General features: G+C 50.5%; 1 protein-coding gene across 3 annotated transcripts in view; it reads right to left on the reverse strand.

Moving 5' to 3' along the window:
- The window catches only part of RNF220 (ring finger protein 220), a 217,479-nt gene that overhangs the window by 88,631 nt on the left and 113,586 nt on the right, over positions 1-15,262 (reverse strand). The gene's annotated exons all lie outside the window — the stretch shown is intronic.

Below are 15,262 nucleotides of genomic sequence, written 5' to 3' on the forward strand. Positions count from 1 at the left end.
CCCACCAACTACATCAATGATATGGTGACCGATTTCTGCCAAGGAAGGACATGACAGCTGTCACCCCACATCTCTGTGGCAGTCAGGAATGATCCCCTGATCCAGTGAGTGCAGGAGGCTGGTGCTTGCATTGGAGTAAGGGCTTCCAGAGGGGCAGGAGAACAGGGATCTGGACATGCAGCCAAGTCCCTGATGTACAGATTGCAAAGCAGGAGGCAGAAGGAGCCTGGCTCCTAGCCCAAGGGACTGACAACCGTGCTTTTGCAGGAGCAAAGCTAAGTGCAAGTGACAGTCAGAAGGGAGGGATCATATCCAGAGCCAGAGGGACACCTACGCAACTCTCCTGAGGTCCATGAAACCTGCTGCATCCTGCAGTGCCACAGAGGCTGCCAGTGGGATGCGTCTCCCCAAATCAGCAGCATCCACATCCACAGAGTGCCCCTAAGCCTGGCACATCCCACACTGTGATGTCTCATACTGGGCAGTGGTACCCAGCTCTGCAGTGTGGAGTGCTAGGAGAGGGAGAGGATGCACATTGCAAACCCCTGGCTTTTGTTTGTGAATGCAAAGGTGAAGTGAGACGCATACATCCCTCTTCTCCAAAGCAGGGACATCCTGGTACCACTAAAAAGCAAAGGATGCTGCACTCTGTGTGGCTGGATGGTGCTGGGGTGAGGATGCTTATCCTGTTCGGGGGAGCAGGCAGCTTTGATTTGCCCAGGGTCCATATCCCTGAGCGGGCTGGACCGGAGCCTGCTCCAGCAGTGAGCACTGCTGCCCTGTGCCAAGTGCACTCCTGGGAGACCCTGAATGGCTCTTTTCAGGCTTTTGTTTTTTGACAGCTGTGTTTTTGTTTTCTTTGCCCCTCTCTCTCCCCTTGCTCTCTGGTTACTCGGTAGGCTCCGCTCCAGTGTTTACCCTCCTCGGCTCTGCCTGCTTCCCCCGCTGCCGACCCCCTGCTCGCCAGTGCCAGAGAGATGAAAAGGCAGAGCCTTGGTGCTCCTGCTGTTTGCACCATCTCCTGGGCTCTGTGGAAATGTTTAACTCCAAGTGTTGAAACCCAATACTTCCTGCTCTGAAAGCAGAGGGCTCGATGCGCAGACGCACCCCTGCATGGGGGAATTTGTCCACGGGCTCCTTTGGAGGTTGTCTGCAAACAGGGGAGGACTGAACTGAACCCGCCTGACGCAGCTGGGGATCCAGGGCCAGATCCTGACCTCAATTACACTGACATGGATCCAAAATAATTCTCCTTAGTCCTCTGAGTCAGGCTGGATTCACTGCAAAGTGATGGATAATGGGACCTGGGATCCAGGCTGGAAACTGGGTTCAGGTACCAGGAATGCAAGCATGGCACTCAGTAGGTGTGAAGTCATGAAGACATCCCCACCTCTGTGCCCTGGAATGGAGGGCTGTCAGCACCATGAGGCATTTGCAGGCCAGGGCTGGGTCATTTGTAACGGAAAACTTACCTTTCACAAGCCATCCTGCTGTTTTGGAGAGTATTTAAGTGAGGAAAAAAGGGACCCAGCCCATGAACAGCCATAACAGCATGTGATATATACAGGTCCTCATCACTACACAGCACAGAACAAATGATGCTCCCAAGTCACTCTGAATGAACGAAGTTTACAGGTGTGAGGCACAGAGCTCAGCAAGTTGCCAAATGAGTGAAATAAATTGTTTATTTCAGTTGCTCAGCTCTGCTGATGGCTTCTTGCCCAGCCAGGTGCCTCCCCAGGGACTGCCACCCCAGTGACACGGGCAGTGACAGTAGGTAGAGAGCATAGATGGGACCACGTTCCACTGCTGAGGATGCGTTTGCTCTTTTCTAAGAGCAGCCCTTTGGTGGGCAGACCTCAGCACATCTGCTCAGGCTTCAGGTCATCTTCTCCTCACACTGTCCTTCCTCACGGCCATCTGAAACTTGCCCCCAGGAGGACCAGCTCTTCTCTCCCAACTCTTGATTTCTCCTATCTCAAACTGTTTTCCACTTGTCTGAGTACCAAACTTCCCCTCCTCCAAGATGCCTCCCTCCATCTCACCCTCCTATTTCCTCTCTCTCCCTCTTAAACACTCCATCATTTAAACCCAATCAAAGCCAGTTGATCTGAAACTCTTCTGAATAGAAATGACCCCATGCTGGGGCCCCGCACACCGCTTTGGGGGCCGTGCTGAAACCAGGTGGGTGGTAATGGAAGTGCTGACACAGGCTCCTTGACAGCATCGCCACTGCCAGCGCCTGTAATAATCCCTCCCGGCTCCTCTGCAACTCGGTTTCCGTGGCGATTATTTTCCATTCGATGATGGGCTTGCTGTTATTTGTGTACTGATAGCAGATATCTCGTGTGACAAGCCTCTTTTCCTTCCAGCTCAAAAAACAATAATTCAAAGAAAGCCCCATATTAGCTTGGAAATAGCCAAACGCTCACTATTCTCCCGGTGAGCCCGCGCTGCATCTGACGGGGCTCACAGAGCACTGACAGTAAGTGGCAGCCACAGCCGGGGGAGGATGACAACAGTGGGGCAAGGAAGGTGGAGATGGTTCATGTGTCAGTGCAGAGCACCCCGGAATAACAGCAGAGGCACAAAGTGTTTGGTGATGAAGTGCAAGCAGGAATAATGTTGCTCATTCCTCTCCCATCTCTCTGTTCTTTACTGGTGTGCTCCCAGTGCTGCTGCTAGGTGCTGCCGTGGATCCTGATGGTTTTGACTGTGGCCAGAAGGCACATGGCCCACCAAAACCTGCAGAAGGGAAGTGGCTTGAGGTCAGGACATGTCCTGCTCTGTCCAGTAGCTGCTTTCTCTCCTGTGGGCTCCTGACTGGCTGTGTGATGCAGACCTTGGCTGTGTGTGATGAAGACCTTGGCTGTGTGGGATGCAGACCTTTGCTGTATGAGATGCAGACTTCAGTGTGCTGTCCAGGATCTGGTGCTCTGGATGTGGCCTCTCCTGAGCTTGCTCTGCACCGGGCCATGTAGAGCCAGGCACTGGAGATGGGCAATGAGGTGATTCCAGGTTTGCATGCTGTGGCTGGGTTCACTATCCTGTGTGACCTGCTTTAGGAGGCCCTGCCTAAATGATCTCGAGAGGTGCCTTCCAGCCCTCACAAGTATGTGATTCTGTGGCCTGGCCACAGCTGCAGCCACAGCACAACCTAACTCTGCAAACACCCTACAGTGCAGCGAGTGCATCCAGATCACCAAGGGATCCCCCTGCGCTGAGCAGACTTGTCCTTCCCTGAAGCATGTGCCTTTTGGGGGTCTGTGCTGGCAGGAAGGGAGCAATCTGGAAAAGTGGCTTTTCAAGTAAGAGAAGGCGTTTGAAGAATCACTTCTTTCATTCCTCCATCACAACACAGAGCTGCCACAGGGCATCAGTAGAAGCTGGACTTAGATTGTTCAAGGATGAGTGACAGCAGGCTTTATCCAGCTGGGGTATATAAACCACACAGAGGGACAGACAGACTGGGGGACCTCTACAACCTCATGAGCAAACTGAAGCACAGCAAAGGGCTGAGCTCAACCTCCTGCATCCCTTTAAGGGTCTGGTCCCCAACACCATTCCCTGCTAAGGTGCCCAGGCTACCAAGCAGCTTAGAAAATGCACCTGCTTCTCCTGAGGCTAAAAACTACAGAGGGATCTGAGGCCTGAAAAGCTTGCAGAAATACTGATTTCCTTCCAGAGTAAAGAGCTGCTCTTGTGGCTGCCTCTCCAGGCCACCTGGATACTGGCGAGGACTGGTATGAACTGGTGCTGGTGGCACACAGCTAACACCAGTTGGGATGATCCCAAGGGTTGCTCAGTGAAGATGTGTGTTCAAAGAGCACCCTGTGCTCTGCAGAGGCTGTTGCATGTCCCTTCTGGTCCAGCATCATGGTGGGTGGCAGCCCAGCAGCAAGAAGAGGTAAGAAGCCCCTCTGAGCATCCAACCCCACCACTCATGATCCTGGCCCCAGCTCTCCATCTGTGGAGATCACGGCCACTCGGCACAGGGCAGAGGAAGATGGATTGAGCTGGGCAATAATTTAAGAAACTGAGTGAGTCTGTACATCCAATCACTTTACAAATCAGGGGAAAAGGAGAGAGGAGGAAAGGCAGAAGTGGGGGGAGAGAAGTGAAAAGGCCGCGCAGGGAAATGCATCACAATTACTGTCTCGGCTCTAATGAGGAGCCTGTCATGAGGCTGTCATCCTGCGGAAAGCCACCTACTCAGAAAGATTCAATAAAAAAGTAGCAGAGAGATAAAAAAGAGATATATTTCAGCCCTTGCTAATATTCTTTTCATTTGTCCCAGCACAAAATAAGATACTGCACTTAACCGGCTCGGTTAAAATGAAAAGGGGGGGGGGGGTGGGAAGGGAGCAGCATTGATCAATACCACTAAAAGCCGGGAGACACGGTGATGGAGTGCAATTTTTTTGTCTGTGCTGAAGCATAGCAGAGGCCCGGGCGGGGTAATTTATGATTTGCACGCATGCCGGCTAACTAGAGGCTGACAAGACAATGAATCCTCGATGAGAGGGCCATGGGCCGCCGGGAGAGCTGGAAAGGGAGAGTGTGACAGGGACCTGGAAGAGAGAGGGAAGAGGAGGGCTGGGAGGGGCTGTGGTCCCATCTCCCTATGGTGCTGCTCCTGGGCACAACACGGCTTTAGAGCAGAGCAGAAACGCCTCCCTAGGCTTCACAAGAGGGAAAGAGAGAAACACTGAGAGCATGCCAAGGGGCTGCACTGCCTCTGTCACTGTCCTCCTTCCTCATGGCTCCTGGCTGGGCATGCTGCCCATGCTGGCTTACCCTGAGGAAGCACACTGGTGTCTGGCCATGACCCACACTGGGCTAGAGATGGACCAAACTGGGACAGTAGGAACAGACAGATGATCCCATCTCCACCACATCTCTCACATGGGTGCTGGTATGAGTCTGGGCAAGCTCAGGACCACAGAGTTGGACCACCATCCCCTGCTCTGGCAGTGAAACTGGAGCCTCCTCCAACCCATGGCCTTGTCTCCAAAACACACAAGTCCCAGGGTGCAGCTGGGTCTCCATAGCATTAGTGGGGTCCCTGGATTCAGTGAACATGGCATGGCAGGAACGCTCCTGAGGGAATCCTATAACCCTGTTGCTCCAGCCTGGGGGATCTCCTGGAGCATGATGAACCTCTTTCCCCTTGCATCCTTGAGCTGCCCTCCATCCCGTGGGCCTTGTCACACCATGCAGCCAAGATATGGCTTGACCAAATGCCTCCTCATCCCTCCTCTTCACATGGCTGGGGCTGTGCATCCAAGGCTGGCAGGTGGTGACATTCACTGCCAGACCTGGCCTCTGTCCCTGTTTGCTGTCTCTTATTGAACCAGTCACCCATGCTGGTGGTTCCTGATAGCCCAGTGGGAAAGGGCAGAGAGGAGGAACTGTGTGGCTGTATTGCCAAAGTGTGCCTTGATTATCCATGCTCTGCATTAGCTCCTCAGATGGAAAGACCTGGAGCAAAGTGCCTTCTTTAGCTGCCAAAAAGTAATGGCAATGGGAACTAGAGAAGGTGGGAGTTTCACAGGAACATCCCCATGTCTGGCTGGGAGCCCGTAAGAGAGCTGGGTTCTGAGATGTCCTTGACATTTCTGAGGCCTGTGCCTTGCCCATCCATACCAGATGAACATGGCACATATCAGATGGGGTAGTATATCCATTCACACCAAAAACTGGGATGCAGTCTTGAATGGGAGTGACAGTTCTGCACAGCAGTAGCACTGAAGGGGCTTTACCCTCCTGGCCTCATTCCACATCCCAGCTTCCTGCAAAACCTGCAGGATGATCCTGCACCCAGGCTGCACCAGACTGCCCCATCCTCCTGCTACTCTGGGACCTCGGTGAAGGATCTGCCTACATCCAGAGAGACAGGATCAGCCTGAAAACCAGACTCTGCCTTCACCACTGACAGCGAAACAAGAGCCTGGGGAGCACCCTGGTGCCAGTGCTCTGGGGGCTTGCTCTGGGTCCCCCCGCAGCCCAGTGATGTGCCCAAGAGGGGCGCCAGATCCATCCTGGCCCTGCAGCAGATGCTCACAAGCAGCCACGCTGCTTCCATGCCCTTGACTTGGAGGGCAGCCTGTTAAGTTGGTGATATACTGATACGCTTATAATTCGAATGGGTGATGGGGTAGAGCCTTTCCCTACCTTCCCCCCTCTTATTCCCCCTACTTTCCAGCTCCTCTCCTCTCCTCCCTCGGGGGTGTGTGGGGCACATATCGAAAACACAGATATTGAACTGTCAAAACTATTTCCTACAAGAAAATAGATTCATCAGCTTGCAGCACACAGGGTCATTGCCACATTTTCCCCTCGCGCCAGCACCTGCACATGCCGGCGCATACCCAATGCCTCTTCGCAGCACCGGCACTTTAGCTTGTAGCTCAGGGCCCTTAAGTGACTTTGAGAAATGGATAATCGATTATAATTCCACGGGCCTCTCTGCAGATTTATCCGGAGAATGTATAAAAGCCAGGGATTGGGAGAAGCGGGTCCTTCTGGCCAGCACGTCGATTGCCTGTGCTCTTCGTGCCTAGCTCGGAAAATCGCATCCCAAGCACGACTCTGTTTAATCCATCAGTACACAATCAATGCACTCTGTAATCAACTCTTGATCACTTAATTTTACACATGTTGGCTGAATCCCTTTGTTTAATCACTAGATCAGGCCGCCTTGTTGCACTGCCCCCTCCCTGCTTAACCCTCCCCGACCCTTATCCCCCCCCTGCCAGCATCACCAAATGCAGCCAGGAGCCTTCATTTCACCTTGAGGAAGAGCTCCTGTGAATGTAGAGAGCCATGAGATGGCAAAGGAAGAGCAGAAAGGAAAACAGAGGCACTGGAAAAATAACACCAGAGAGAAAGAAAATATCGTTTCTTCTGTGTCTTGCTAGAACTTTTCTGGCCATTTCCACCCCACAACAGAAACCTCCATTGGGATTTGAAAGGAGATTGGATGCTGGGATAGGCACATTGAAGACCTGCAACATCTCAGGGAGAATGGGGTGTTACTGATGGATGCAGCAGCACGTGATGGGCACTAATCACATGGCTCCCTGGCTGCATCTATCCCCTCCAGCATCCTACCCACCCCGTTATTATTTTGACTGTTTTAGCAGCCGAGGCTATTACGAGCATCAGTTCTTGATCTTTCCCTCCCAGAGGCATCCTTGGAAACGTTGCTCCCATCTCGCCAGGGTTCATCTTCCTTTTTATGGCAAGAGCACGACCCTCGGGTTGTGAATGCATGTAAACGCAGCTATTTGGCATTTTTAGCGTGATTTGTGTTGCTAGCCTGATGCCACCTCACCCTTCACATGTACTCCACCAGCATGCCAGGGTCAGGGTCCGGGGGATGCTCGTAGGTGGAGATGTCTGACTGCCCGACATTGAAATGTGCTAGGATTTTGCACGAGCGTGCCTCATCCTGCTGTCAAATAACACTTTCCAAGAAGACTTTGTCGCATTTTAATGGTGTGATGAGAACCTGAAGGCTCAGAGGTAGGAGGACCAAGTACTTGCAGTGCAAACGTGGACCATTTTGACCGGCAATTAGGACACGCAGCACATCCCTCCTACCTCAGCAGCTCATTCATAACCTGGTTTATCTTCCTTTTTGAAGAGGCCTTGATGCTGCCTCTCATCTGGCACGTGGAGTAACTGCTGTTTGTGCTTGCAAGGATAAACGATGGGATATGCTTGAATAAGAGGGATCTGGAAGTGCAATTGCCAGGGGAGCGTGCAAATGTTAGCTTTGCACAGGAAACTCGCACAAAACTGCGTGTTGACACCAAGGGGCCAGTTGTAGGACAAAGCAAGCGCGGATGTTTAAAGAGAATTCCAGTTGCTATCCTATAGCAAATAGTCTTCAAAGAGCCCCTGGAGCTCTCAGCTTCTCAGCATGGAAAGAGGAGCTTGTACAAGATGAAACGCAAAAGCAATAGTTTACCATAGAAAAGATATCCAAGGCAAAGAGTGAGATGTAAGTTTTAGATCTCACATTAGCCAGCTGGGGTTTTATTGGTCCCCAAGTAAAAGCTGTAAGTGAAATACAAACCTAACCTGCATATTGTCAAACTACATGTAGAAGGAAGAAACAACTTAATTGCACTCAAGAGCACCAAGGGGTGAACTGACGCATGGTGCATCACAGAGCAGTCCACAGAGCTGTTAGTAAAGTGAAAATCCAAGAGCTGGACAAGTGGAGCCTTTTACCTCGGGATGTGCTGACAGGCACAGATTACTCTGGCTTTGCTAACATAGCTCATTCCTGCCCCAGAAACTCTTGGTAAGGGGCTCATAAGAACAGAGAACACAGAAAGCTCCATCCTCTGCTCACACTGACAGTGGTGACAGGGAGGAAGAATGGGCGGAAGGTGGGATGCTGAGACCCCGTCTCCTTGTTTGCAGGCTCCTGCCTGGCTTTAGGGAGCTAAGGTGGTGCCGCACATCAGGGAGACATAGCCCAGGTGGCAGGGACAGTGGCTCCAACCAGTGTTAGCCAGCAGGGAATGGGTGAATGATCAGAGCACCTTACCCTCCTGTCCTGACTGCTGAGGGCTCCCAGGGGCTCCTGTGCTGGCCTCTGCAGTGCTCCTGGAGAGCTCTAGAGCAAGGACAGGTCTTCCCTCCATGTCAGGCTCTCATCTCTCCTATGCAGAACTTAGCTGCTCTTTTCATTCAGTTTTTCTTTCCATTGCATTAATTCTTTAAACCTTAATACAAGCTGACACATTGACAACATCCAAACCAGCCCACATGGCTCAGTTTAAGGAACCATCCTTCCCAGCAGATCCATGCTTGGGATCTGGTCTGGGCTTCACCTGCCCATCCCTCCTCATCTTCATTCCTGGCACAGCATACGGTGTTTGGGCTGAGATCCTGCTATGCAGCAGTAGGGCACTATGAGTCCTTATAGGCATCTTCAGGGTACCATGCAGTATCTCTCCTGCTATCACTGCTGGGAGAGGGTTGCACCCTCGCATCCCATGGAGCAGACCCTTCCCAGGGCCAGACAAGCCCCACATGGATTTATTTGCTGCCTCCAGACCACTCTCACAGGCACATCACGGGCAGTCAGGGATGATTCCCTGTCCTGCCAAGCTAAGTGCCCAGGCAGAGACAGGACTTGGAAGAAGAAGACCATGTCAAAGCTGGGGATAGGTTTACAAATCCTGGCCCAGCAGCAGCAAATCCTCTAGGAAGAGCAGGAAAGATGAGGCTGCAAGCCACCACAGAGGAGACCAAGCAGAGGGCCAGAGGAGAGCCTCCCCCGCTGCCACCCACATGCCAACAGAGACGATGACAGTGTCACGTCCCTTCTGCCTTTTCAGGTGGAGGGAGGGAAATAAGGAAAAAAACCCCAAACAACTGCCAAGGACTAATTAATATTTAATTTACTGCAAAATGTACTTATTATTCCCAAGTAATTGGCCAACTGCACAGCTGTGACCACTAATGAATAGAGGGGGGACAAGATGCAGGGACAGGAGGTGGACGGGGGAGCACAGGGGTGGTGGTGTCTTTGATCAGACCCTGCTGCCTGCCTTTAATGTGCATAATAAGAAAACTTTAACAGCTTTGATTATTTTTGTTTTTAAGATCTAAAACAGGCCGTGATGCCACTAATGGATTGCGTTTAGCTTATTGCAATGTAATCACCCTATTATCGCTGCAGCTTTAACGAGGGGGGAGAAAAGGACTTGGGAAGATGGCATTTGCAAATAGGTTGTTGAATAACACTGCTGCTAAACACAGAGAAAACAGGCAAGTCCTGCTTATTGTGATTCCTTGCATAGATTGCCAATACCTGAGGCACTCAGCATCCCTGTCTCTATTGCTCCTTTTTTGCTCCATGATTGAACTATTGGCTCATTTAACTCTAAGGATGGGAAATATTTTTTTACTTGCTAATAGAAGCATGGCTCGGCTGTGGCCCAGCGTAGATTTTTAGATCAGTTTTTCTTGATGGCTCATTCTGTGGAGAGAGTTAATTTCACCCCAGTGCAGAGTGCTTAAGTGGGATTTAAGTGGCGCACAAGTCTTTCGCTGACCCCTTTGCACAAGGTGAAATCTGCCTTTGAGAGCCTCCCCTCCCCAAAGAGGGAATCTCAGCACAAGGTGAGGACACGTCCCAGTGCTTCAGCCTCTTACTCTGCTGTGAGGATCTGGCTTTTCACACACAGTCTTGACCTGCATGGGCACAGCTTTTCAGGACAGGGATGCTCTCATCCCCATCCCTGGGGTGCCTTGGTTGATGCACAAGGAAATGTGACTTTGCTAGGCAGAGGGGATGCAGAGGAGCATGGGGAAGGGATTGAAAGTCCTTGTTTCTCCCTCTTTCTGGGTCCCGACCTGCCCAGACCCTCACTGCTCCCTTCCATGCTGTAGCCATCCCTTTTTCCCCAGCAGGCCAAGAAGACCAGGGCTGCCTTCTCCTTACCCCAAGTCTCACCTCACCTCCACCCCAACTAAAAGCTTGGCAATGGGTCCAAAGGCTCTTTCGGCTTCATGACAGCATCAAGACCTTGGGCCAAGTTCCCATCCCGGTTCCATGAGTGTAAATCCAAAGCGACTTCATGGACTTCAACAGCGTGAAAGCCAGATCAGCACTTGGCACCTCCATGCCTGTCGGCATCCAAGTCTGTGGAGCAGCAGGCCAGGAGACGTGCTGTCACAGCCGCCCGCTGCTCCTGCCCCATGGCTGGCTCTTCCCTCCGGCTAGAGCAAACAGCTCATCAGACACTGTCCCAGGGAGGCTGAGCTGTGGCAGGCGGCCATGGCACACAGCAGAGCAGGGAATGGCCCTGGCAGGGGAGAGGCGTGAATCAGGAGAGCAAAGAGGAGATGGAGCACACGCACCCTAAGAAGCCTTCAGGCAGCTGAAGGGAGTTCAAGGATAGGGGCTGGCAGAGCTGCACCTGCAGTGGAGTGGGGAGTGCTGCACTCCACCTGCCAAGGGCCCCATGCGACTCTGTGCAGGGATCTTGTGCTGAGATGCTGGCCTGACACCTCTCCACCCCTCTGCAAGGGACTGATGCTGGTGACTTTCCTGCCTGGTGGGATAGAGGCAGAGCAGGCTGGTGCATGCAGCTTTAGGGGGGTGGACCTGCTCTGCACACTCTAATGTGCAGATGCACAGGGAAAAGTCAGGGTTGAGCTCAGGAAATGTGTCCCCCTGGGTCATGCAGCCCTTCTGGTGGAAACACATGGGCATCTTGGTGCTCACACATGCGTAAAGAAGGGTTGAGCCAGGGCAGAAGGAAACACACAGCTGGCAGCAAATGCCTGCACAATGGTTTTCCCATGTAGAATAAAAATACCTGTATCCCCTGTAAGGGGAGCAGCTGTGCCCAACATGGTGCTGGCAGAGCAGTGATGAACTGGCACCATCACCCCCAGCCTGGACAGCACAGGTAGGAGCTGCTGATGATACAGCTGCAGCCAAGATCAAATTAGAGAGGCTCTTGCTTCACCTTCCTTTTTGCTTGATTTATAAATGGTCCTGTTTGAAACTGCTTCAGTCTGCAGTTTGGCTTGGAAGTTCTCTTTGAAATGGGAATAAAACATCACATTGGTTATTACGTTTAATAAATGGTTGGGCATTTTTTACAGAAACAGCACAATAGTAAACTCCAGTCTGTTTGTAGGGCCATGGATGTGCAGGGAGCTGTGCAACACTCCTTGGGGAGCTGCAAACCAGAGGATGGGCTGGAGGGACTACCAGCTCATTCCTATCACCCATGGACAATCACCACAAGCAGAATCAGCTGAGAGCATCTCCTCTCTGCAATGCAGCCCCAGCCAACATCCAAAATGGCCATGTTCAGCTTGAAAACAAACTCAGCTCCAGTTTTTAACTACACGTTGTGCATTATCCCCACAGTAAAACTGTAATGGCAGCAAAAAACTGTACGCTAACCCAATAAATGGTAACAGGCCCCCTTGGAGGCATTAGAGAGCATGTTAGCACATAGCTGGCCATCTCAGCACCAAGGAAGCCACACAGCCTAAGGACACCAGAGGTGAGGAACAGTCTGGGTGCAATGGGGTTTGCAGGGAAGCCTCCTCTCCCTGCCTAAATGGTGCCAGTCACACCAGGGTGAGATTCAAGTCGAGACACCAGAACCAAGAGTGTTGGTGCTGCACCAACCCCATCCCTATTCCATGAGCAATGTGCTGTCAAGGATGCTGAGCCATGGACAGAGTAACCCCTCTCTTCCAAGCTCTCCATCCCCATCTCTGCCTGATGCCCAGAAGCTTTCTGTGCCTCTCCCTTCAGCTGCCGCACTCTTTCCCTCTCCTCTCTGCCCTCATGTGCTGGCTGAACCAAGAAGCACACACTGCTAGAAGATCCTCCCCAAATTCATGTTTCTGCCTTGTTCCCAACTGGAAGATCTTGCAAAAGAAAAACTGCTGCCAGACATTACAGGGGTAAAGCAATTTTGGTTGGGCTCTTGGCAAGCTGAGCTGGCATTGGCCTTGTGCTGCTTGATTTTCCTTGCTGGATGCTGCCACTCCATCATCGGGAAGGAGATGGCTGTCAGCCCACAGGGTTTTGTTTTGGATTTTATTAAACCTGATCAGAGAGGAGCTGGTTTTTTGGTCCTACCTCTAGGCAGCCCTCAGCATCTGCCAAAATAGTAATTAACATGCATTTGATTAGTGCCTTGTGAGTGGGGAGGCTGGTGCTTCATCACCATGAGTGGCCATTGGGAAGAGGGTCAGCACTATCCCTATTTCCCCAGAAAACTGCTGTAAAGAGGGGAATGTGGTCTTGTAACCATGATATAGCACAGAGACCTGGAATCAGAGACTGCCTCTTTGATCTCACTCATTTTCCCATGCTTTAAGCTCTCATTTCTAGAAAGAAGATCAAAATCCCTTGTCTGTCCCATATTTTAGCTTCTTTCTCTGTTCAGCCTTCAAGTTCAATGGGATAGGGACAGTGCTCTGGTGCTATAGGGCCCCATCTAAGCACAGCCTCACGAAAAACATGAATAACATTATAAATAATACAACAAAATAATAAAAGAATATAAATAATAAAAATAATATAAATAATAAAAAAGTCAGTCCCTGGCTCCCAGTCCTCTCCTTGCCTGACCCAGCTTTTGTCCTCTTGCTTTCTTCTCCCAGCAGTGCCAGAGGATTTCAGGTCAACCCTGCCCAAATATCCCCAATGCTAGAGCTGCAGCTTGGACACAAACACAAAAATCCAGCACAGACAAAAAAATATGAACAACACATCCCAGGGAATTTAAAAACCTGTCCAGATAGGCACTATTGATGGAGAAATATAAAAGGCTGCTATTGAGGTGGCGGCTTCCTGAGCCCTAAACCTGAGCTGCAAAGTGGATTGTTGGGTTCGATTTGTCAAACTGGGAGGCTGGCAAGTTTGGGCAGCTTCACAGACTGTGTTTTATGGAACCTTTCAGGAACCCTCAATAAAAAATGTATTAGATCAGTAATTTGGGTCCCAAATGACCAATTTGAAACGATTGCTTTCTTATGATTTTTCTGAAAGTGCCTGTTTCGTGAGAAATTGCTCGAAAAATCAGGCAGAGTTTTTAGAGACAATTGTAACAGCACACTCGAGGGCTGGGCACGATGGGTTAGGGGAACATTTGTTTAATTGAGAAAGGGGAAAAAATCCTTTGCAACGCCTCCTCTGCCTTTCCATGGCTTCTGCATTACCATAATAACATCTAACTCTTGAATACTTCTCCAAAAAGGAAAGTGCCTTATTTGCCCCTGTATTCAATAGGGAAGAAGGGAGGTGTGGAAGGGAGCATAACTTGCTGAGGTTGTGCATCCTAAGCGCAGCTGGGATGGGAGCCTCATGCTGGGTGTCCCAGCACGTCCCAGTTCAGACTGCTTTCCAGCACACTGGTTTTCCTCCCCTCTGCTCAGCTTGGAGCTGCTGGTGTGGGATATCTGCCATCGCAGCTTAGTGTGCCAGAAGGGCAAGAGCCAGGCTCTCAGTGGAGATTTATACTTCACCACATGGAGATGTATAGAATACATACTTCACGCAGAAGTGTGAGCTATGTTTTATTAACTTTATTACTAAAACTGTTAATGAAAACTGCCATTTAAGTATGAGATGCACCAGAAATTAAGTGTACAATGACCTCCTGAGGTCCTTTTCAAACTAAATTATTCTACACCTCCACTACCCTGTGATCACATTCTTCTTTGCCTTCTGGTCTCTATGCCTTACAGACCAGGCTTGTAGCATATACCCAAGCTTTCTGCCCTGACCGCAGGGCTTGAAGCATACCTTTGGTATTTATTTAAAGGGAAACTGAGATTCTTATATCACCATTCAATTGCTGGGGCTGAAACTTTAAGAAGCAAAAAAAAAAAATCCTGAGAGTCTTATGATAAACTTGTGAAAATTGGCAGTCCTGAGAATGAATCACCTCGGGATACTGCTACCTGGAAGATATTAAGGAATTACAGTGTACAGCCTAATTAGGATTATTAGTCAGGGCTGGACTGGTTAGGAAAGATGCAGAATTTGGAGGAGAAATTGGAGAAGGACTAACGTACCCACCATCCTCTTTATCCTGTCTGGTAAATCCTGCCTTCATATTCCCTACCCTCCTCCTTCTGTTCCTGCCATGCCCCCAACTATACCACCTATTTCCCTCAGTTTCCCATTCCTGTTTTGGAAGGAGACCTCACCTCTTTTCATAGAATATACAGAAAAAAGAAAGGATCTCTGGGCCCTTGGTGGCCGGCACCCGCAGCCACTGTGCTTGTCCCTTCAGCCTTATCCTCTGACCTTCATCCTAGGAACTCCTTGGGACAACAGCATCCCTCATGCATAACTGGGGTATGGCACCACATTAGAGCGATCAGCTTCAACTGGGACATCTGGGCATGACTCCAGCCCAAAGTAAATTAACTCAGGTCCCAGTAGTAACAAATAGCTTTTGCTAATGCATAAAAACTGACCCTCAGGCAGCAGAACTGGGACCATTTCAGGGCACCTCCAGGGATAAAATGATGGAAAAACCCACCCAGTATGTGTGTTGTTCAACTTGATCACTAATGAAAATGCAACAGAACCCCAGCTCACTGCAATGTCTTTACTCTCATTCTCCTTAATTGCTGCTATTGAAGCAATATTTTTAAACTGGCCATTTTTTTAAGACAGGAAAATCCCAAGTCAGTAGGTTTTGCATAAACGGCAATTTGCAAAACTGCAAAGGTGACATTTTTGACATGA

This window comes from Melopsittacus undulatus, chromosome 6 (genome assembly GCF_012275295.1).
Source record: "Melopsittacus undulatus isolate bMelUnd1 chromosome 6, bMelUnd1.mat.Z, whole genome shotgun sequence".
In the NCBI taxonomy this organism is placed as follows: Eukaryota; Metazoa; Chordata; class Aves; order Psittaciformes; family Psittaculidae; genus Melopsittacus; species Melopsittacus undulatus.